The following is a 24,249-nucleotide window of genomic DNA, read 5'->3' as shown; positions in this document are numbered from 1 at the left end:
ACATTTCATGTTACCATCAAACATTCAGAGTTTGAGTAAAACCCAGCTCTACTCTGACCCCCACTCCCCCATAACCTCATGCTATAGCTCCATCACCTTGTGGCTGGCCTACCCAACAATGGATGAAGGACACCAGCTTCTTAGTCCCTGCTCTCCAGCTGCTGATGGCCTCCCCAGATTCTACCAGTTTACCCCTAGCTCCATAGGCCAAGCCAGGGTCCTGACACTTGCCTCCTTTAAGCAATCAGGATGCTCCACCTCCACCCCTGACAGAGCACTTTCCACTGTCTGACAATGTTATCCCATGGTACTGTCCCCTGAAGGCTGAGGCAGAACAGCAACTTCCCGAGCTACACAATGAAGTCTGGGGCTAGCCTGAACTACAGGGTGAGACCTTGTCTCAAAACAAAAAGGCCAAGTGTGGTGCCTCACACAGAGGCAAGAGGAGCTCTGTGAGCTCAAGGCCAGCCTGATCTACCTAGTGAGTTCCAGACCAGCCAGGACTATGCAGTAAGACCCTGTCTCAAAACAAACAACCCAAACTTTTCCAAATACTTGTTTCCATTCTAATGATCTAATCTAATCCAGATTCTGATGCTAAAGACTTGCTGTGTCAAGGCTGGAGTGGTTAAGAGCACTGGCTGTTCTTCAAGAGAACCTGGGTTCAATTCCCAACACTCACATGTTGGCTCACAATTGTCCTTAACTCCGGTTCCAGGGTATCTGGCACCTGCAAACCAGTGCTCATAAAATAAAAGTTAGTAAGTTATTTAAAAAAATAAAATAAGCTGGGCAATGGTGGCGCACGCCTTTAATCCCAGCACTCGGGAGGCAGAGGCAGTCAGATCTCTGTGAGTTCGAGACCAGCTCTGGTCTATAAGAGCTAGTTCCAGGATATCCTCCCACAGAGAAACCCTGTCTCAAAAACCCAAAAATAAATAAATAAATAAAATGAAATGAAATAAAAGACTTCCTGTTTCTTCCTGTGGCTCACTGGACAAAACTCACGTTCCTGAGCAGAGCAACCATTCTCTACCCCTGGCTTCTGCCCTCTTCCAAGTGCTCCTCTGCTCTTTGAACTGTGCTACAGTCTCTCAGCACATCAAATTTTGATTGCCTTCAGGCTTTGTACATGCTGTTCCCTCTGGCTAGAACACCCTTCCCACAGTGTCCCTATTATGACTTCACACACATCCCCTGATAGCCAAGATCAAGGCTTACCTTCCAATCTAGTAGAAAAGGAAAAGCAACAAATAGCCAGGTTGGTCACAAAACTTGGAATGAGAAAAGAGCCTATGCCTGTCTTTGTCATCAGTCTCCCTGGGGCTTCGCCCATAAACAACTGATACAAGTTAATGGAATGAGTGCTCTATCTACACTTGTTGACTAGACAAAAAAAAAAAAAAAAAAAAAAAAAAAAAGACAAAAGAATACAAGGTCACATATGCAGGGCCGGAGGTGGAGGAGAGACTGAGGCTGGGAAGGCCAAGGACATAATGAAATGACAAATGCCATGAGGACCAGATCCGCAGCAAGGCTCCACTCCTGGCAGCTGGAGTGTTTGTGAGAGGCAGAGGAAGGAAAGCGAAGGGAGGCTCAGGAAGTGTGTGTGTGCATGCATGCGTGTGTAAGAGGTGAGGACGCATGTGTGCTGCATTTGTGAATTAACCTGTGTGTGAGCGTGCAAGGAAGTTGTGGGGGATGACTCTTTGCAAGAAAGCCGTGAAGGCTGTGGGCCTGCACAGGCGTCTCGTGAAGAAGACTATGCATGTGTGCACACACACAGGGTACTGTCTATACCTGACTGAAGCTGCACATGTCTACTGAAAGGAGGGATGGCTGAGAAAGACAAGGGGAAGGGGCACATCGCGATTGTTGTAAGATGATTGCACAGGGGAAGATGGTCCCTGTGAGCGTGACCAACATAAAAGTTAAGAGGTGTCAGGGCTCTGCTGAGGGTGTGGCTGGGATGGCCTCTGCCACAGGCCTGGTGCCAGGTGGGGGCCAAGGGTTGATGCTCACGGAGCAGAAGATTCCTCAGAGCCTCTCAGGTATCAGATCACCATGTTCCCAAGCAGGGAGACTGAGAAGGAGGCCCAGATGTGCGTGTGCCTCCACATCTGTCCACAGCAAAACCTCTGGGCATTTATTCGTCTTTGTCTATGTCCGGGTGTGCACGCCTGTGCTTGTGTCAGCTCTGCCAGCCGTGTGTCTGCGCTTGTCTTTGTATGTATCCAGGGCCTTTGTCTGAGTATGGCTGTTAGGCTATGCCTGTCTGGGTGGCACTGTCTGGTTTTGTGTGTCTGAGTTTATCTGTGTCCATGGGGTACCATGTGTCCTTGACTCTGCATGTTGAAGGGGTGAATGCAGAGACCTCTAGGACGGCTTGTCTGCATCTGCAGACCTGGGTGGCAGACACACTATTCTGAAACTGTGGGTCTGAAGCCTTAGTATATCTGAGTGTGTGCTATGAGTGTGGCACTGTGTAAGCCATGCCATGGACTGTAGCACAGCAGTGCTTATCTGTGACACTGTGGATGCGTGTGTCTCTCTACCTCTGCGTGTGTGTGTGTGTCTGTGTGTGTTGGGTGTGAGGGGTTTGTCACAGACTGGTGAGCAAGTTAATCTCAGACTCCCTGACACGTGGAATAAAATCACGCTCCCATAATAGGATCATTCGTCTTCCTGTCCAAGGAGAGAACCAACTCTTCACCCTCCACCCTGGGGGAGCCAGTGGGGCCAGGGCCAGACTCCAGCCCCCACTCAGGCCCCTTCTGGCCCTTGGCACCTCTATCCCTCATCTGCTGCAACAGGCTCATTCGGCCTCCAGAGTGCCCTGGTGCCCACTGTGGACTGGGCAAGGCTCCAGGACATGTGACTGGGCCTTAGAGGCCTGTCCTGGGCCCCCAGCCCCACCCACTGCCAAGGAGGGCTCTGCCCCAGATGGAGGGGGTGCAGGAAGGAATCTTTGAGCCCCTCCTCCTCCCGGAGGGGAGGGATGAGCTGCAGGCCCAGCCGGGATTTTCCATCTCTCAGCAACAAGATTCCTGGTGAGCAGGCTGCGGGGTTTGGCTGGGTGCCTGCTGGAGACCCGCCCTCACCCGCCAGGACTCCTGAGTCCCCAAGGCCCAGCAGCAATGGGTTCCCTGGGGAGCTGGGAGGGCCCCAGCACTCCAGCCTACAGTTGCCTGGGCCTGTGGGAAAGCCAGACCCCTGCCTTCCAACCAAAGATGGCTCCCCAGCCCCCACCCCCCAGGCAAACCACCACCCTTCCTCTGGCCTCCTTGAAGCCTGCTTTCCCAGGCCAGCTACCAAGCACCGCCCTAGCCTGACCTCAGCACACACCCTGCCTTGGGCTCTAAGGCTCACCTCCAGGTCTCGGGGCTTGCAGGACAGGGTTGTGCTTCTCTTCTTAAAGCTTGGGGGGATTCTCAGACCAAGACTCTGAGTCTTGCATCTGTGAAATCCTCTTGGTCTCCGCTCTCCTTCTGGACTGAACTGAGCAGCCCTAGCTGGGGAAACTAAGGGAATGAAGCCCTCTGTTACCCATCACAAGTCCTCTGCCCACCCATCCAGAAGCCTCTTAGTTTTGCCCATCAGTGCTGCTGCAATGCCTCTCTTTCCCATGAAGTGCAATGTCAGAGGGGTGAGCCTCCATCAGAGGGAGAAGAGAATGGGCAGGTGGGCTCTCTCAACCTCCAGCAACATGGAGTGAGCAGCTGGAAAGCTGGTTTGGTGAGAGATTAAGGTTGAAGAGGAACCAGGACTCCAAGATTTATGAGCCTCATCCTTCTCCCTCAAATTCCCCTCCAAGTCCCCTAGTCCCAGCCTGGTCCCTCCAGGGTTATGCTGTGGCCCCAGGCCAATGTCAAGGCCCCAACCCATCCATCAGCTGTTGCCAGGGAGTTTCCGCCCAGCGGGTACCAGAGGGAGGGGCTTAACCGACAGTAGGGACTCAGAGGGATGGGAGGGGGTATGGCCCTAAAGAGTCAGCCAACAACCCTGCACCCTCTTAAGAGCTGGGGGTGCTCAAAACCTCCAGGGAAGAAACAAGGCTGCAGGGTGGGGCCCAAGAGGAGGTGCCTCCCAGTCCCATCACCATTCCAAGCCCCACCCTTTCAACAGGCCCAAAGACCTGGGATCCGGAGGGGCCCTACAGCTCACCAGGGTGTGTGACCTTGGGTGGCTTCTGCTCCTCTCTGGGCCCCACCACACTCTACAGGAAGTGGCTCTGATAGACCAGGTAGTCTCCATTCAGCTCAGCCTCTTCAACCCTAAACCCTGCTCTCTCTCCGGTGCAAGGGAGTCAACAGAAACTGGGCCACACGGGCTGAGGTGGCCCATGCAACTGAAAGCAACTGAAGTCACCCAAGTCAGAGCTAAAAACCCATCATTATTCTCCCTCCTATATCCACTTTGTGGATCAGTAAAACCAAGACTCCAAGAGAGAAAGTCAGTCAGGACAAAACTACAGGGACCTCAATTAAAGTATGGGCTGGACCACCAACAGGCTGTGTGAATTTCCATACCTTCTCTGTCTTGGACTTTGCATCTATAAAATGGGGTTGTAGCCCTCATAGGATTGTTGAATCCAGCAGAGTCAATGCAGGAAAACAGCTTGGCACAGTGCCTAATACACAGTGGCTGCTCTCCTCACTGCTTTATACTATATTAACATAAATCCAAGTGTTCAGAGGTGAAGGTGAGGAGGGATCCAGATGTGGCTGGAGGAGGAAACCAATCTCCTTGGGCCAGGTTGGGACCCCTAGAGCCTCAGACCAGGAGGCCCAGCCAAATTTCCTGGAAGCCCCCCAGCTGTCTTCCCTATTTGTTAAAGGCCTCTCATTAGTGAGCCTGGGCACCTGCCCCTCCATGCGTAATAAGCCTCATTAGTATCTTAGCCCCAAGCTCTGAGCCTAGTGTCTATACGTGTGCACATGCATGAAGGTGGGGGCCGCAACAGGCCACCAGCCAGGAGACGGCACCCTCGCCAACCACACCCCCTGCCTGTCATCCACAGAGCCCGTCACCACCCAGCTTGTCACCTGCCTGCCTCACACCCGCACCACCTGTCACCCACCCAGGCTTGTCACCCACCCAGCCCATCACCTGCACCACCTGTCACCCACCCAGCCTGTCACTGAAGCCGCCTGACAGGCATCTGGGTGGAGGACAGGAGATGGGAAGAGAAGCCCACAGAGGTGTAGAGCTGGGGGCCCCAGAGACCCTGTGGGACCCCCACTTCTGCTCGGCATCCTGCAGTATCGCCATGGCAACCTCTCAGCCGCAACCACTTTCCCAAACATCCCCCGCCTGCCCCCCCCCCAGGCCCTGCTCTTAGCTGAGCTGAGGCTGGGAAGAGCCTGAGTGACAGCAGAATGGGGCAGGAAGGAGGGGGTTCATCGGCGGGCTGGCCTTGACCATCCTTTCCGCCCTTGGACTCGGTTACTCCATCTGCAAAATGGAGGGGCCAGAAGGTGAGGCCTTAGAGCAGGCCAGCCTTCTCTGGTCTGGATTGGCTGAGCTGGCTGCCAGTTAGCCTGTGAAAGCGAGGAGGTGGGACAAAAGGACGGTGTGTGTGTGGGGGGGGGGGGTTCTGGGCTCTTCCATACTCCTCCTCGGCTAGGGTCCCAGCCCAGAGTGGCTAGGTCTCTGACTCAGGCTCACACAGCAGGAAAGAAGCAGGGTCGAAGGGAGAGGGGCTCTGCCACAGGTCTGCTAGCTAGAAGTACCACACTGTGTGACCCAAGGTGACTGGGGGCAGGCTTGGCCCCCACCACTGAGCTGCATTATTTATGAAACGCCGAGGTGAGCGCAGAGCAGCAGCTGTGACACTGGCCCTCTGGGGGCTCATGCCATAGTGGGAGGGCGAACACAAGGTGGTTCCTCGGGAAAGGGCTTGGAGTCCCTGGTTCCCTCCAGGGCTGGCTAGGGCAGGGTTCAGAGGGGCAACAGCCTGTCCTCCCTCCCAACCTCGCCCCCCCATTCCTCTCCACTCCCCCAGGCAGGCCGCGATAGGATTACTTCTGCATGACTGCCCGCTCCACAGGGTTCCGAGACCCTCCTGCCTGCAGCAATCTTTAAAATTCCTCCAGCCCAACCTCTCTCCCTTTCTCCCTGCAGTGAATGCTCTGGAGTCTACCGCAGTGTACCTACTGCTGTGCTACTGCCGCCACCAGCACCCCTACCAAGCAAGCAGGGGCCCAGGTCCCTTGTGCCCAAGGACAAAGATGAGCCCATCCTCATGGTGCAGTCCCGCAGCCCTCAGACCCTCTCGCTTTTGATGCTGACCCAGTCCCACAGTCCACAGTTGCAGCTAGGGTCAGACATACCAACAGTACAACTTGGATGGATGGGCACTATATACAAACACACCTGATGGCACTTGGAGTGCCTGCCCGTGTCTGGAGTGCCAGACCCTGGCTGCTCCATCCCTGTTATTATGACCCCCTTCCCTATCTCACCAACCCCTGCTACCCCCAGGGTGGGCAGACAGCTTGGTCAAGCTAGTGCCTGTGTGCTCCCAAGGGCACAAAGACAGGAGGTACATCCTCTGGACATCTTTAAAGGCCTAATGTAGCCTGCAACCTAGGACTTGCTAACCTGGGACCCAGGCAATGTTTTGGGGACCCCTTCCTCCCACAGCAATATACCTGCTTCCTCTTTTAGGACTCGAGGGTCAAGGGAGCCCTCTGTGAGCCTTCTCACCAGGGACCCTCAGGACAGAAATGAGTGGGGGGGGACTGTAATACCCCCCCACCCCATCTCTCCATCCCTAAAGCAGGCGGGATGGAGCAGCTCGGACTCTAAATCACTCCCCTCATACTGCCCTCTGAGGCGGATTCTGTGCATCTGTAATTAGGGGGTGGAACAGATGGTGGAGATCCCGTTTAAAATCATGCATCCAGTAAAGGAACTAACTCCCAGGGAGGCCAAGCCCCACAGCCTAGATCTGTGGGGGCTCATCAAGCCAGCACCCTCCCCATCTCTTTCCCAAAACCCTGTCCCTCTCAGGTATGGGGGGGAGGGGTCTGGCAGGGTTGGGATGTAGGAGTAACCCTCCCCTACCCCCAACAAGCATGCCAGAGCTCAGGCAAAGCTAGGTACTCAAAGAGTTCTTGGCTGAGAGTCCAGGGTGACCAGGTGCCAAGTGGCTCTGCCTATTCCCAAAAGGGACTCAATGCTCCCCGCCCCCCCCAAGCTTAGGCCAGAGTGTCCACAGCCCAGGATCTGGGGGGCTGCTTTGAACCAGATGTCCAGCTTCACTGTCCAAGAATGAAAGGCCTGGGGCAGTGAGGGGTGGAGATGGCTCCCCAGGCAGAGGAGGCTCTGGGAAGCGGAGGAGGCTTGGGCAGTAGACAGAGAGCAATCCGTGTGAAAAGGCGAAGCTGTCTGGGGGTAAGAAGCTGAGTGGGGGAGGGTTGCTGGAATGTGTGGCTGGTGGGAGTGAGGGCTACAGAAGAAACGGGGCTGAGGCGGGGTGTGTGACAGGGTGTCATGGGGTGCCGGGGAGGCTGAAAAGCTACATGTGAGCTCAAAGGGGCGAATGGGTCAGGGCGGTGACTAGGCAAGGCTGTGCATGTTATAGGCAAGCTGAGTGTTTGGAGAAAGGTGTAGGAGTGTCCTTGTGCTTTTCCAGAGTTGAGCCTAGAATCAGAGCTGGCTATGTCTGGGGAGCTGCTAGGGTGCAGGCAGGGTTGCCTATGGAAGTGTGGGACTCCGAGGAGTGTGAATGCATGCACATGCGTGCTGGGGAGGTAGGTATTGAAGCTATGAGGACCTTTGGAGATATGCTACAGCAAGCTTTGTGTGTGACTTTGAAATAAAGGTGGAAATAAGGAGCCTCAATTGTGTGTGCGTGCACACATGCATGTGTGTGTTTGGGTAGGGGCTTATTTGAAAAGGTGGGGGGGGTGCAGGCTGCCAGGCTCTAGCTGGGGGTAAATGCTTGTGTGAGATGTTGAATATGACATCTATGCATGTGGGAAGGTATGAGGGCTGTTGGGCTTGGAGAAGGCCCCAATGTACTTGGGAATGTGGTAGAAGCTCTGTGTGTGTGTGTGTGTGTGTGTGTGTGTGTGTGTGTGTGTGTGTGTATATGTGTTGGGGTATCTAGGAGTCATAGAAATCAGGGTCTGGTTAAGTGCTGGGACTGCACTGTGTTTGGAAAGAAGATGAGGCGATGTTTCTGGACAGGTTACAGTGAATTTAACTGGGAATGAATGCGGTGGTGCTGGGACTAAAGAGGGACTGTGAGTCTGAGAGCGTGGCAGGAGCTGTATTAGGACAGGGAGGCTGTATCTGCGGAGGTGCCAGAGGTCTGAGAACTAGGTGCTGAGAGGGCAAGTATGCGTCCTCGATATCAGAGATGCTGGGTTATAAAGCACATGTGTGGGAGGGTACCAGGATCATAAACCAGGGCTCTGGTGTTCGGGGAGGTGTTGCAGCTTACACGGGTAGCTGTGGGGTGTTTGTATTTGGGGGTGTGTGGCTATGTGCTTGTGAGACAGTTGGATATCAAGGAGGTGTTGGTGTTGGGTGGTTGTGTGTAGAAGTGTTGGGGCTGTGTGTAGGTATGTTTAGCGATTATTTGGAGTTGTTGGAGCTGTGAGCATATAAGCGGGCACTTGTATATTTTGGAGGTACTGGAGGAGTTAGGGGGCTTGGAGAGCTGTCACAGGGGGCTGTATGGGGAGAGGAAGGGGACAGACTTCTAGGAAGATGAAAGGCAGATTCCTAGCCTTTGCTCAGGGGCACACCTGGGGACTGCCCCCCCCCAAGCTCTCTGCTGTGGGGTACATGTACTGGGACCACACTGTTGAGATAGACAGGTCCATCTGTCTCCAGTTGTGCCTGGGCCCCAGGAGTAGAGCTACCTCCTCTGTCCCTGGGGAGCAACAGTGACTCTCAACCCACCCACCTGCCTTCAGATGGTCCAGGCAGAAGCTTCCGTGTTTGAAGAGGCTGGTTGGGGGTGGGGAGAAACAATCCTCACCGAGGCTCCTTTGAAAGCCACTGCCGCCAGGCAAGAAGAAGCAGAAGGACAGGGGCAGGCATGTCTGTCCTTGGGCTGTCTGTGTGGGTCAGTCCCCAGCTGCAAGGCCCCTGGTAGCCCTTGTCATGTGTTTATGCTGATGGTCCTATTCAGGCGGCAAGGCCTTGAAAAACACCCATCTAAGCCAGGACAACAGGTACAGCCTGGTACCTGGAGCTATGCTCACCTATACACACCCCCTAAATCCAGACAAACACCCACACACTTCCGCACACAAGGTGCACCCTCATACATGTGGCTAACCCCCCAAACACACACACACACACACACACACACACACACACACACATTGTATCTAGCTACTCATCTCTGTAAAACCCAGTATAGCCACCCACCATCTTCAAGGCAACCTAGAGTCAAGGTTTCTTTCTTTCTTTCTTCCTCTGGTAATACCAGAGCTTGAACCCGAGGTCTTGTAAATGTTTAGAAAGTGCTCCATCACTGAGCTATAGTCCCAGTCCCTCTTTATACACCCTTAACTTACAGACATGCATCCACACTGATACCTGCCAAGCAGTTCACTCTCTTTCTCTCTGTCTCTCTGCCTCTCTCTGGGCCCTCTCTCACACATACTCTTTTCTCCCTCTGACTCTCTGTCTCTCTCTTTCTCTCTGCCACATGCCCCATCTCACAGGTGCTCAGTCTTTCTCACATACTCCATGACAGACTCATGTATGTTCATGTCTGTATACACGCACACCCTTACCCCTTCTCAGTAGCCTTTTCCCACTATCTAATCATCCATAGCACCTTTGTGTCCAGGCCCTGCCTTGCCTTCCTTGGAGAGCTTCTACCCATTGAGGAGGTCCTCTACCAGCTGGGTCAGAACAGGGCCTTCTCTGCTCAGGTATGACTCTCACTGTATGATGTGTCAGAGTTTGAGTTTGTGACAACACATCTGAGACCTCACAGTAGGCCTGTGTGTCACCACCTAGATAGCTAAGGAAGCACAAGCATGTTATCTGTTACATGTAAGAAACTGAGCCAGGCCCTGGTGGCGCACGCCTTTAGTCCCGCCACTCAGGAGAAGGAGGCAGGCAGATCTCTGTGAGTTCAAGTTCAGCCTGGTCTACAGAGCGAGTTCCAGGACAGGCTCCAAAGCCACAGAGAAACCCTGTCTCAAAAAGGAAAAAAAAAAAAAACCTAATGGAGGGGATGGAGAGATGGTAGAGAGACAGCTCAGCGGTTAAAAGAACGGGCTGCTCTTCCAGAGGTCTTGGGTTCAGTTCCTAGCACCCATATAGCAGCTCACAACTGCCTGTAATCCCAGGATCCTGCACCCTCACACAGACATACACATAGGCAAAAACACCAATAAAATAAAAATAAATGAGTGAATAAAAAGCTAGAGGTTTAGAAAGGAAGGGAGGGAGGAAGGAATTGAAGGAAGGGTAAATGTGTGTACAGGTAAATGTGCGTATACAGGTGAATGTGTGTGTACTGGTAAATGTGTGTGTACAGGTGAATGTGTGTGTACAGGTGAATGTGTGTATACAGGTGAATGTGTGTGTACAGGTCAATGTGTGTGTACAGGTGAATGTGTGTATACAGGTAAATGTGTGTGTACAGGTCAATGTGTGTGTACAGGTCAATGTGTGTACAGATAAATGTGTATACTGGTAAATGTGTGTGTACTGGTGAATGTGTGTGTACAGGTGAATGTGTGTACTGGTAAATGTGTGTGTACAGGTGAATGTGTGTGTACAGGTGAATGTGTGTGTACAGGTGAATGTGTGTGTACAGGTAAATGTGTGTGTACAGGTGAATGTGTCTGTACAGGTGAATGTGTGTGTACAGGTGAATGTGTGTGTACAGGTGAATGTGTGTGTACAGGTGAATGTGTGTGTACAGGTGAATGTGTGTATACAGGTGAATGTGTGTACTGGTAAATGTGTGTGTACAGGTAAATGTGTGTGTACAGGTGAATGTGTCTGTACAGGTGAATGTGTCTGTACAGGTGAATGTGTGTGTACAGGTGAATGTGTGTGTACAGGTGAATGTCTGTACAGGTGAATGTGTGTGTACAGGTGAATGTGTGTGTACAGGTGAATGTGTGTACTGGTAAATGTGTGTGTACAGGTGAATGTGTGTACAGGTGAATGTGTGTGTACTGGTAAATGTGTGTGTACAGGTGAATGTGTGTGTACAGGTGAATGTGTGTGTACAGGTGAATGTGTGTGCAGGTGAATGTGTGTGCAGGTGAATGTGTGTGCAGGTGAATGTGTGTACAGGTGAATGTGAGTCAAGGGGCACATTTACACAGAGGAACCACCCTCCAGTGAGTGGGGAGCACCAAGGGACCTTTCCTGAGATGAGCAAGCCAAACATTTCTATGCTGGAGTATGGGCCAGAAGAGTCCTCTCAGCAGTCCCCCTTTCCAACAGAAGAGCAGAGAAGGGGCTCCGAAAGGCCTTGCTCTCCCTCCCTCCCTCCCTCTCTCTCTCCCTGACCTCTTTTAGCAGCTGGAAACTGAGCCGGGGGTGGAAGGAATGGAGACTTGGCTGGCTGGCCTGGGGGTTTGGGGAGGGACCAGGCAGAAAACACCTTCCAGATTCTCATCAAATTCCTGTTTGTGGTTTGTAGCCTCCAGTCAGTCAGTCAGTCAGTCAGTCAGTCAGTCACTCTCTCAGTGTTCCCCCCCCCCCGCCGGGTTTCCCCCTTTCTTTATCTCTTCCTGTTTCTCAGTCTCTCCCCATCTTTCTCTTCACTTACACGCCATGTCTCCTCAGCCTTTCCATTTTCCTGACTCCTCTCTCTGCCAGCACCTCTGTCTGTCCGTCTCTCCCCATCCCAGTCCATCTGTCCATCTCTCTTGGTCTGTCTGCGCGTGGGTGTCTCTGTCCATCTGTTCTACCACCCATCTGTCTGTGCTAGTCCTTCTAAAGGTAGCCCTACTCTCCTTTTAACCACCCTTAGGTCAGCAAAGGCCTCTCCTGCCTCAGGACAGGAGGGGGTCGGTCAAGACCTGCAGCTTCTGGCTTCAACAGCATCTGGGAGACTCTGGGAGTTGAGGCCAGCCAGCTGCAGAAGCAGCCCCTCCCCTAGGCTCCCAGGCCAAGGACCCCAGAGCAGGAAGCAAAGCTTTACCTACAAGCTGCCCTCATACATGGCTTAGCAGGGGGCTTACTTTATCCTTCCTGCCCTATTCTCTCCAAAAACAGGCCCTGTAGGAGAAGGCTCCTCAGTGCCCACCTTCCTTATGTCCTAGCCAACAGGAAGAGACACAGGGATCCTGGGAGAGGGAAAGGCTAGGCTTAAGGGAAGGAGGGGCTGGGAGCCTGGGCTTCCTGTCAGCTGGGCAGGAGGGGCTCTTTCCCTCCTGCTTTCCAGGCAGTCTCTGGGGACCCCTCCCAACTCCAGGCACTGGGGGCTATACTGGCAGGTCCAGTCAGCTCCAAGAGGCCATTTCTACCTCCTATCTACCCACAGGGATATTGGGGTGGGAGGAACACACCAGTATCTCACCCAGAAACAAACAGGATGGTTTGGACCTTGTGTGGACCTTGTCCAGTCAAGGCGTCCTGAGAGGCACAAAGGGACTTACCCACCACTCACCACTGCCAAGCCAGAAGCTACCCTACCACACACACATACAGACACAGTACCTTAGTATCACTGCCCAGTCCTACTGCAGTGGCACACACCCAGAGAGCTGCAGCCTACCTTGCATTCCCAGCAGGCTCCAACAGTTCCCCAGCACCCAGCCATCATCTTCCGACCGGCCGGCTGCACCTCCCAACATTCTTCCAGCCTGAAGTGTTCACTCCCTCCCCAATAGCTCAGAGTTCAAGTTCCACAACGGACAGAGAAAATGAGGCACAAGAGGGAAGGGATGGGAAGACACCAGCATCCTCTGGAGACCCAGGGGTCAGATCAGCAAAGAGACTGATGCAGAAGGGACACCATGAGGCTCCTTCCTAACCCACCCCGGGCGGGCAAAGTCCATATTGGCTGCACCCTGTGGTGCCACTGGGCTGGGGCAGGGGCCAGCTGCTTCCCTCTGCAACTCCCCTGGCCCCTGGCTGGGCGCTCTCCCTCTCCCCCTCCAGAGCAGCCCTCCCTGCCCTCTCCCTCCAAGCTCTGGCTCTCACATCCTCAGCTCTTGGAAGCCTGACTCACAGTTTCCCTCCCTCCCTCCCTCCCTCCCCTGGCAGCCTTGCCTCCCCCTCCCCGGAGGGGGCTCTGGCCACAAGGGTGCCTGCTTGCTCTTCTCCCCAGGCCCCAGGCCCCCTCTGTGCTGAGGAGGCCCCCCTGCAGCTCATCTAGTTCTCCAGCTACAGTGATGTAGTGCACAAAGCACCGGGGTTGCCACAGTGTCTGTGGCCCTGGGCTCCCTCTCTGGATGTGGATTCCTTCTGTCAAGTGGGAAAAGGACAGGAGCCCAATGAATGATGACACACACCTTAGGGGTGCTAAGGTCCCCCCCACTTTTATAACATGGGTGTCTCCTAGCCCAGGGTACCTGCCAACCTGTGGAGTGTTCCACTGAGCCCAGGCCCCACCCGCAGGTCCCAAGAACTTAGCCTGGTTCCCAGATACCTGAGAAGAACAGAGAAGAAAAGCTGTTCTGGCTGGAAGCATTAGTCAAGAACCCTGCAGTCCCCCTCTCTGGCTCATCCTGTGGCTTCTTCCCTCCTCTTTTCCCCACCTGTCCTCTCCACTTCCCGAGACAGCGTGCTTGTCTTTCCACCAAAAAAAATAAATAAATCAAAAATCAAAAATCAAAAAACAATGCTAGCACTCAGTCATGACAGCAAAGCCCTCAGTGCCTCCTTGAGTTTGGCTACATCTAGGCGGTGGGACGTGCCTAGGCCCTCTGAGGTTCCCGGGGCCCACCTCTGAGCCCCAAGATCCTGGCATTCCTTGGCGGTTTTCTCTCTCACTCTCTTCAATGGCTATGGCCCCTATCTTTCCCTCTCTTCAGCAGCATGTGGCTGTCTGGGTCTCCTCCTCCACTCCACTCTCTCCCTGGGGGGGCCCATCTGCTGGCATTAGCAACAACATTACCCTCCCTTCAACTAGCGGTCCCCAGCTCCACCACACCTAAGCTTTGCCCCTTCTCTGGGTCCCAAGAGATCCCAGCCACCAGAGACAGAGCTTGGCTCCATCCCATAATAGTGCATCTGCTTGACCTCACCCAGCCAGACCAGAAGGGCCAGGGCATCTGGTACACAGGCATGGCACCCCCTGGTCTTGGGAGCCTGGCAGAAGACACGGGGCTTGCTTAAGCTCCCTACCCCCCTTCTCTCACACACATGCATACACACACACACACACACACACACGCACGCGCACACACGCACACGCACGCGCACACACATTTGCACACAAGCACAGGCACACAAATAGACCTGGGGGTGATATAGAGCAAGGAGGGGAAATAACCAAAATCAAGGTTTGCTAGAAGGACAGCCCTGTCCAATGGGGAACAGAGGCATGCATGCTTCAGGGTGGCATTCCCCTAGGGTTCTACCAGTGCACCCACCCCACCAACAGTCTGCCCCAAACTCACAATGAGGTAGAACCCCTACCCCTTAATGTCTTTCAGAATCCAAGCCTAACCCTCCTACTGTATACTTCTAGTAAACTCAGCAAGCAGCACATCTCCTGCCAATATCCAAGCACATGGCAGTGGGGGGGGGCAGCCCCCATCACCAAAGGCCCCATCAGTTGAGCTGGGAACAATATAATATAATCTGGTATGCCTCACACATTAAAACTGAGAAGCTAAACTGTTTGCCCACCTGGGGGGGGGGGTCAGGGGCTCCCTGACCCCACAATCTTGTTGCAGACCCCCCCAATCCAACAACTATAATAAACAGCAAACTCTCTTTCTCTCTGACAACAGATTTCTCCAAGCCCAACAGCTCTTTCCATCACTACCTCAGCCATAGATCACATTAAAAACTCACAGAGGGCAACTTAAACACATCACATTTGTTTCTCTCTATATTATTTCAAAAGTAACGGCATTAAAAATGGATTTTAGTACAGAAAATAAATATCAGCACGTGGGCCTGGAGCCCAGGCAGAGAAGAAAGCCCACCAGGGGAATGTCCCTGAGGGCTTAGGCACAACTCAGGCTCTGGGCAGGCAGGTGACTGAATGGCCAAACTCACCCTGGGGATGCCTAGGGAGGGGGCAGGGGCTGCCCTACCTGGGCACCTGCTCCAGTGCCAGACCAAGTGGGAGATGAGTCACTGGTTTGGGCTGATGCCCACAGACTCCCAAAGCTTACACCCTCACTAGTCACTACCACCCCTGAAGGGTGGGAGCTCTGGGGCCATAAGTTCATCAGTCTCTGGGGTTACTCCGACTATTGATACACAGGGGGAAATGAATCCAACTTACTATCCGGTTTGATTTTCCATTACTATAAAAATAAATACACATCTGCTCAGAGGGCGGCAATTACAAGTGGCATGCATGTGCCCTCGAGGGTCCCTCCACAGCTGACCACCACAACCGAGCCTGCCTGCTCCTCCCGCACTGGGAGCAGGGTGGACAGGCTGGTAATCTTTCACTTACAGCCCTGGCTCACACAGCCATACACACCGGGCCACGCTGAACAGGAACAAGTCAACAATAGAAACACCCCAAATGCCCCTGGCAGGACTCTGCCCAGGCCTGGGCTCATGCCCCTGCCCTGCCAGCGGCAACAGCAAGAGCGGACAGAATGTGGCCACCCTGACCCGGAGGCAAAGCTTGTCCTCACACCCTGAGCTCAGCCCAGGGAGCTGGGGCCAAGTCCCGCCTGACACCAACTGGTCCAGCGGGAAACGCCTGCCCAGCCAGACAGGCACAGGCCCCCCAAGGGTCCCTCCTTGTGCTCAGGGACCAGGCTGGTGCAGCCCAGCCCTGCCTCCCAGGGTGACGCCTGGGCCCAAATTCAGCTGGCCCTGCCAGTCAGGCACTGGTGCAGAACCGAGGGCACCAGGCTCAGCCCCTCCCAGCCCAGCCCCAGGGCCCCCAAGCTGGAAGGGAGGGGAGACTCCCCACCCCTCCACATCTGGCCCTGGCCCCTAGGGTCTGCGGTAGAGAATTCCCGCCCCCGCTGCTCTCCCTCCTCCTGCTCTGTGCGATCTGTGCCCGCTGCCCGCCTCAGGGACAGCCCCAGCTCCCGCCTCCGGCCAGCAAGGCCCACATCCTTCCTCCCTCAGCTGGCCCCTTTGCCTGGCAGGAGGCTGGGGGGTCAGGCTGCTGGGGAACCCTCCCCCCAGCTCCCATCAGTTCTCATCCCCAGCCCCCAAACTCTGGGTTGCTGTCCCTTTTCCTGTAGAACAGGAAACAAGGTTATTTCCTAGTCTCAGAGCCAGCCCCCTGCCCCTCTGGCTCTGCCCGAGGACCCAGACCCAGCCGGGAAAGGAGCCCTCAGCCAGAAAGCAGAGATTCAGCAGCTCACCCCAGCTCCCGACCTAGGGGGCTGACAGCTGTCACTCAGCACCCCACCCCCTGGGGAAGAGGGGGCCCATACAATCAGAGCCCTAGAGGAAACGTATTGATAGGCGATTATTTATTTATTTATGCAAAAGTGAGCCGACTTTGTTCGCCAGGTAACCGGGCACGCGGCCCAACCCCTCTGGTCAGGCAGCCCCCAAATCCCTCCTCCACCCCACACCCCCTCCAGGTCATTAGGTCCCCGCCCCTCAACTCCCAGAGCGCCAGCGGAACCTTGGGATTTGGGGGCTGGAGGGGAGGGGCTCCTCCCTCCGCAGTCTCCCCTTTTCCCAGCGCCTATCCTAAAATCCAGCCTTGTTCTCCGCTCCCACGGTCCCCCTACATCCCACCCCCCCACATTCTCAGCAAGCTGGAGAGCAAATTGCAGTTTTAAATCCAAAGGCGGAGGGAGGGGGAAGGAGGAGGGGGTGCGCGGCAGCGCTGGGCGCGCACCTCGCCCCCGAGCCGGGGGAGCCGCGGGGCGGCCAGGAAACCCGAGAACCCCCCCTCCCCGCCCCCCCTCCCCGTCCACCTCCCCCTCCCCCTTCCCGGCGCTGCCTGCCAGGCTTCGAGCCGAGCCCAGCCGAGCCGCGGGCCCCGGTGGAAACAAAGACCGATCGCACCGCGGGCACCGCAGCCACGGGGTCCGGCGGACCGGACTGGGGGCGCTGGGCCCCCCCTCAGTGCGCTGCACAAAAGAGCCTGACCGGCCGGTCCCCAGCGGCGTCTAGAGCTGGGCAGGAGGCGCTACTTACCGGAGTGCTGGGCTGCCGGCTCCGTGGGTCCGAGCCAGGCGAGGGGTTTCAGGGGGCGTCTATCTTCTGCCAGCGGCAGCGACGCGGGCGCCCGGCTGCTGGGAAGAGGAGTCGTAGAGGAGCCCTGAGTCGCCTGCCGTCGCTGACAGCATGGCTCGCGCCTCGGCTCACATTCTCCGCCGCTAACTCTGCTGGACACGGCCCCCCGCTCCCGCGGCGCCCCCCCACCACGATCACTCCTTCGCTATCTGAGCCCCACTCGCTCCCCCAGCCGCGCACACACTCTCACAGCCCTGGACACCCCCGCCCCCAACCCCCCCAATTGCAAACCTGGGAGGGAAGGCGCCCCGCGTAGTCCTCCTGCTCCTCCTCCGCCGCCCTCCTCCCTCCCGCTCTGTCTGTCTGTCTGTTTGTCTGCCTGTCTCTATTTCTCGCTCTCTCTGCCTTTCTCTGCTCTCCGAGCTGGGTGGGAAAAGGAAATGAGGACAGAAAGCAGACGCTGGCTTTGGGTGGTGGTAGCTGGATTCCCTCTCTCCCTCCCTCCTCCCTCCTCCCCTCCCTCCTCCTGCCTTCTGCTCTCTCCGCTGCGAGCGGGGCTGAGCGCAGCCTGGCGGGTGGCTCGCTCTGCCCGCCCGCCCGCCTGTCTGTCTGTCTGGTCTGCCTCGCTCGCTCGCTCCCTCCCTCCGTCTCTCGCCCTCGCCCTGCCTGCCTGCCTGCCTGCCTGCTTCTCTCCGTCTCCACCGCCGCCGCCGCTGCCTCTGCGAGCTCGCCTTACCTTCGCTGCTCACCATCCGGAACCCCAGGGGGGAGCGCGCGCAGGGCACGCCGGGACTTGTAGTCTTCACTCGGCCGCTCCGCGCACTGGGCGGGCGGGGTCGCTCCCGCTGCTCCGACGGGGCGGCCCAAAGCGGACCCTGTGCCTGAGTCTCCCTGGCTGGGATGAGTCCCGGTTTGTCTAGAACTGTTGATCCTCCTCCAGGGTTAGGAACATTCCCGGCGTTCCGAGGCCTCTACCCCGGGCTCTGGCTGCGCTGAGGTTGCGGGTGGTAGCGCAGGGGCGGGGTCTGAGAATGGAATGAGTGGAATAGGGCATCAGAGGATGAGCCAAGAGAGCTGCGACTTTCTGGGGTGTCCCAAAGGCGTTGAGAGGGGCCATGGAGAGAAGTGAGCACCGACACTCTCAATTTGGGGACGTTTTTCCTTTCAGAAGAGGCTTCTGGCGAGAAAGCCGCTCTGGAAACGTCAAAGCCTCCTCCGCACTTGGTGTCCCTTCCCCTCAAACTCAGCCCTGAATTTAATTCCTCCAGAGCCTACTTTTTGTTGTTCAAGGGCGGCGAGGGCGCAAAATTCCTGGACAATTCATAGATACCATGCCTCTTCCCGAATTTGAACAATTGTCTGTAAGCCGAATTCAACAGTTCTCTAGCTCCTGCTGCGGCGTGGGGGCTGGGCTCAGCACTTTCACCTACCTCCTCATCAGGTCACATCTGTTCTCCAGCCCTTGGCTCTGGGCCCCCTGCCTTGTCTACCCCACAGATGGGAATGTGCGCCGCTGAGGAAGGCTTTGTTACCCCAGGGAAGTGGCTGGACAGCCCTGAAAGGAAAATGGCCTCGGCTGCCACTTACTGAGCACCCAAGCACCACGGAGCCCTTGAGCATCCATCTCAACAACCCTAGAAGACCTTATTTCAATTATAGATACAGGAATTCTGAGGCCCAGGTGTCCCTATTAGAAAGTGGTGGGTCCAGGGTCTGGCTAATTCCAAAGCTCACTTACTTAACCCTTGGGCAGTGACAGAGAGGGGTGATCCCCACTATCCCCCTTTCTGGATGACCTTTCCGTGTGTCTGTGTGTCCTCCCTTGGCACTTCAGTGAACAAGTGTTAGCTGAGATTTGCAGAAGGAGCAGATGAATAATGCACAATCACCGCTCTCTATATGTCTAGTGACTGCTCCTGAGCCCATCCCAACTTCAATCTGTGTCTGACCTTCCTTTGCCCAGTGGCTGCTAGCTTAAGTCCATCTTGCCCCATGTCAGGATCTTCTCTGGCAATGTCCTTACTCCGTAGTCCCCCTGCTTCTGAGCCTTCTTTGGTTTTTCGAGGTCATGGCTAGTCAACATGTGTCAAATGTAGGTGGTGACATTATGCTGACCAAGCACATTCTCATCGCCCTCCCCATACCTCTACTGCCAAACCCTCCTATAGAGCAACTGGAACTTTCCTAGAAGACAAGTAATACGAGAGGTGAAAGGCTCTTTAGAGTATACCCACTTTTAAAGTATACCCATTATGTGGCATCATGTGACCTGTTGGGGAGGCCTCAATCTAGGGGCAGCTTCCCTTACAAAGTAACCCTGGGAATTGATTATAATAAGGTCAGGTATTAATAAAAGCAGTAGGTACTTTTGGAGGCCCTTTTGTAGCTTCAAATCCCAACTCTGAGGTTATCACAAATAAATGACATTTTTGGTGTCTTGTCATAGTTCCCCCCACCCCACCCCACCCAGTGCAAATACCATGCAGACTTTAACACTGCTTCAAGAGTAAGAGAAGCCCAGGGGTGGAGTGATACAGAAGGTAGAGAACACGGCAAAGATGGGACTAATTGGAGTTCAGGTGAGCATGGAAGGAGAGAGAAAGAAGGCTAGTTGGGTGGTCAAAGGGAAACAGAATTTTCCAAGTATGCCCTCTCCACTCCAAGCTGCTTCAGGTGTGTCCCTCTGACATAGTGGTATCCCCAAAGTGTTGCAGATTACTGGGAATAAAGCACAACAGAGTCTTCCTGGAATTTGGGAACATTTTTTATTTATTTATTTTTTTAATGGAACCACTCCAAAGTATGTTGGGGGTTCCCCAAACGCCACACTTGAAATATTTTGTGGGATGCTGCTGCCACCTAGTGTCCAATCTACATATCTGTGTCAGTAACAAGCTGAAAAGAACTGAGTTTCTGAGAGTCTCCATCTCTTTCTGGTCTCAGCTTCCTTCAACCACTTCTGTTTCAGTGGAAGAAAACCTGCTATATTAAGTCTCCAGGAAATACTGCTGAAATTCCAGATAAAGCTATGGGGATCAAAGGTTTTAAAGGCCCTGTACACTGGGGCCCAGGCACACCTGATCTTGCTTGTATTTATTGTGGGTTCTTGTAGGAGGCTTGGGTTCCCCCATGAATAAAATAGAGTCACGTTGAGATGGACTTAACATAGAGGCCTAAGTAATTTGCAAACTACACTTGGAGCCGTAGTGTATGCCTATAATCCCAGCACACGGACCGTGGAAGAAGGAAGATCAGAAGTTCAAGGTCATCTTCAGCTGTAGATAGACAAGGTTGACCTTGTCCCCAGACCCTCTCTTGAAAATAAAGTGCTTTGAAAACACAAGGTACAGGAGAGTCCTAAAAAGCATGATAATAACTGACAAGTCCTTGGGATTCATTCAAAGGGAAAAAGAGGTGGGTGTCCCCACATAAATACAGAGGTTCTGAAACTTCTTCAGGAGAGGTCTGGATTGCAAGAGAATAATTCAGCCTAGTCCATACAAGAAGAAACTTGGACCTAACAAGCTTCCCTGAACTTTCCAGAGCCACTGAGCTGCAGATCCAAGAACAAGAAGCCTATTGGACCAGAGCCATTAGGTCTCCCCTTTACTCCTCCTTCGGATGGAACAGCCAGAACTGGAGCCCAGGAGATCAGGAAAGCAGGAAGCCCCCCTCACAGTGGAGACTCAGCCCCCCCAAGCTCCCCATTAGCCCTCCTTCTGAGCCCAGCCCCTCTCCCCTCCCCTGTTCAAGTCCTCCCACATTCCTCCAGGCAACAGGAAACCCCAGCTGCAGCCCAGACTTCAAACAGCTCCTCCCTCTGGGGCAGGGGGTGTGGGAGGAGAGGCCAGAGGCCACAGGGCAAAGGTCAGCTTTGTTCCTGCCAGAGGTGGTGAGGGACCTGGAGAAGACAGAGGGGGCAGGGTAGAGCCCTTGACAACTACACTGAACAGTGTAAATTCCTGTGCCCGTCAGGGTGTATGAGGTCCTGCACCTAGGGGTCAATGTGTATACTTGGTTTGTTTTCAGTTATCTCTCTGACTGTAGGTCAGCTCGTTGTTGTCAGTCCTTCAGTACTTAGCCTAGGACATCACTGATAAATCTGTAGGTGTTATCAAGTACATCAATGTGCCGGGTTCACAGCCTGTTCAAAGCTGCACGTCCTATGAGTGTGCCCTAGCATCACGCTGTGCATTCAGAAAGCATGTCCTCTTGCCTCTTCTGTCAGCTTTCCTCCTCACTGGCCACCAGGGATTTTCTTCTGAAAAACGGACTTAGCCTTGTTTATTCCCATGCTCAAAATTCTACAGTGGCTCCATAGAGTGGTTCATGCCTGTACCCCTGCACTCAGGAGGGTGGAGGTGGATTTGAGGCTAACCTGGACTTATACACTTCCAAACCAACCTGACCTATAGTGTGAGACTGTTTCAAAAGCAAAACAAAACAGGGGGCTGGAGGGATGGCTCACAGGTTTATGGCTGCTCTTCTAAAGACCAGAGTTCGATTCCCAGCACCCACCTCAGGCAGTTCGCCACCACCTGCAACTGCAGCTTCAGGGGGTGTCCTGCCTGTGCCTTTGGCATTCTCAAGCACTCGGTGTATGTGTACACACCCATACGTGTGCATGTGTGCACTCAAGCGCACACACACACACCACCAACCACCAACAACTCACAAAACCCTACTTTGGCTCCCTGTTGTCCAAGGGTTAGAACCCCAGCCAAGTGTACGGCTGACTAGAGCCCTATCTCACCATCTTCATTTTTAGGTACTAACCCCATGGAAAGTGCAGCCCCTCCTGTCAACCTAATGTAGGTAATGTACTTCCCAGCAGTTTCATTTCCTGCCTCTGGGTTCACTTAATCCTGTCTCTTGCTCCTTTAAAAAAGAAAGGAAAAATGTTTTGAAGTGGGTTACTGTGATACAGGGTTTCAGATAGTCCAGGCTGGCCCAGAACTCACTGTGTAGCTGAGGCTCATCTTGGATGCTCAATTCCCCTGCCTCCACCTCCCAAGTGCTGGAACCACAAGCTTGCTGCAGCAGACTGCCCCTCCCCCTCCTTTCCTTCTCTCATCTCTTTCTTCTTTGAGACAAAGTCTCTTGTTCACCTCAGATTCACACTAGAATGCCTCACCTTGCCTAGTCATCTCCCCTTTTACCTGCATTTCAAAAACTTTATGTATAGGAGTGTTTGCCTGTATACATGTGCCCCGTGTGCATGCCTGGTGTCCTGGAAGTCAGAACGGGGCACTGGGTCCCCTGGAACTGGAATAACACATGCTTGTGGACTCCATGTGGAGTCTAGGAGTCCAGCCCCCGTCCTCTGGAAGAGCGCCTTAACTGCTGAGCCGCCTCTCCAGCCCCTGTCCTTTGTCTTTGGTTTCTGTTTTCTTGGTGTTTTTAGACAGTCTAACTATGTGGTTTATGTGGTTCCAGGTTAGCCTGGAACTCACAGAGAGCAGCTTGCCTCTGTGTCACAGCGCTAGACTTAGTACACTCCACCCAGCTGGTTTTGTACTCTTGTCTTCTCTGGAAAGTTCCTGCCCAAGCCTACCATGGTGGCACCTTTAATTCCAGCAAGGCAGGTGGATGTCTGTGGCTTCCAGGCCAGCCTGGTCTACAGAGTGAGTTCTGGGACAGTCCTCGTGAAAGCCTGTCTTGGAAAAAGAGAGGAAAATTCCTACCCAATTGAGTATGACTCCTCCCCTGTTCTCCAACACACCCTAGACTGTCATTTTCTTTGTCTGGCCTTTGAACCCTGTTGCCATTAAACTTTGTGTGTCTTGGGAATGGGACCTGACACTCCACCATCCCACCCAGGAAAAAAAAAAAAATTCCTTCATTTTTTCAGTGTAGTTCTCAGAGCTTCCACTAGGTGGAGGACAAGCATCACTGCAGGGCCATCCTGGCCATGTGCGTGGGGTGGGTGGGACAGAGAGAAGGAAGATTCCTAACTATACCAGGAAAGCACCTTTGGGAGTGGACAGAGGAGTCACCCAGCTCTTGGGGCACGGGTACTCGGGAAAGCCTCCTCTAATGTGCCTTGGACTCCCAGATGATTTCTTTCTTACATTCAGGAGCCATGACCCTTGATTTCCTGCTTCTTCTGACCTGCTGTCCTCTGCCCGCTGCATCTACACCCTCAGCCATCTCATATGTGTTATTTGGGTTTGCCTGAATGAGTCTCCCTCTGCCATACTTCTGGGCCTTTGCACATGTTATTCTTCCAGCCAGGATTACCTCATTGTCCTATTATTTCATCAGGCCAATTTATTTCACATACTCCAAGAAATCTCCCTGGACATTTACACTGGCCTTGCTGCCATGTGTTGAAATGGTTTGCTGTCATGCCTCCTGGACAAGACCAGCCTAATGGAGAACACACGAAATGAATGCAAAATAGCCAAACAGGGTGGCAGATGCCTGTAAGCCCAGCACTTGAGAAACAGCAACAGGAGGATTCAAGGCCAGCCCGGACTACCCAGACCATGTCAACCTCAAAATACCAATAACAAAGAGAGAACCAAACCCATCAAAAGCTACACACAAAACAACACAAAGACAGGTTATATAAAATTAACAAATGGCTAGGTTGTAGAGTTTATTTTTTTACTTGGGTGTATACATGTACACCTGCATGAGTTAATGTACACTTATGTGTATACATGTACACCTGCATGAGTTAATGTACACATGTTAGTGCAGGTGCCAGAGTGCAGGGTATTGAATCCCCTGAAACTGGAGCTCCAGCCAGTTGTGAGACTCCAGATGTAGGTGCTGGGACCTGAACCCAGGCCCTCCACAGAGCAGCCAGCATTGGCAACCACTCAGCCCTTTCTGTAGTCCCAGGTGAGTGTGTACGGAGATGCTCTGGGTCCATATATATCAATACTCATTACCTCCCTGGGCCAGTATTAGATTTGCCATGAAGCTCTACTAAAGGGATGTGACAGTGGGATGTGT

The 24,249-nt window shown here is 54.0% G+C and overlaps 1 protein-coding gene across 1 annotated transcript in view; it reads right to left on the bottom strand.

Moving 5' to 3' along the window:
• Positions 1-18,003, bottom strand: part of Ahdc1 (AT-hook DNA binding motif containing 1) — a 66,262-nt gene extending 48,259 nt beyond the window's left edge. The window contains exons 1-2 of the mRNA XM_051189014.1: positions 17,578-18,003; positions 17,248-17,342 (exon numbers count right to left, since the gene is read on the bottom strand). The gene's annotated coding sequence lies outside the window, so the exon portion shown is untranslated. The remainder of the gene's footprint in view (positions 1-17,247; positions 17,343-17,577) is intronic.
• Positions 18,004-24,249: the final 6,246 nt, after the last annotated feature.

This window comes from Phodopus roborovskii, unplaced genomic scaffold (genome assembly GCF_943737965.1).
Source record: "Phodopus roborovskii unplaced genomic scaffold, PHOROB, whole genome shotgun sequence".
Lineage (NCBI taxonomy): Eukaryota > Metazoa > Chordata > Mammalia > Rodentia > Cricetidae > Phodopus > Phodopus roborovskii.
Note: the sequence above shows the minus strand (reverse complement) of the source record. Positions and strands in the feature narration are given on the sequence as shown.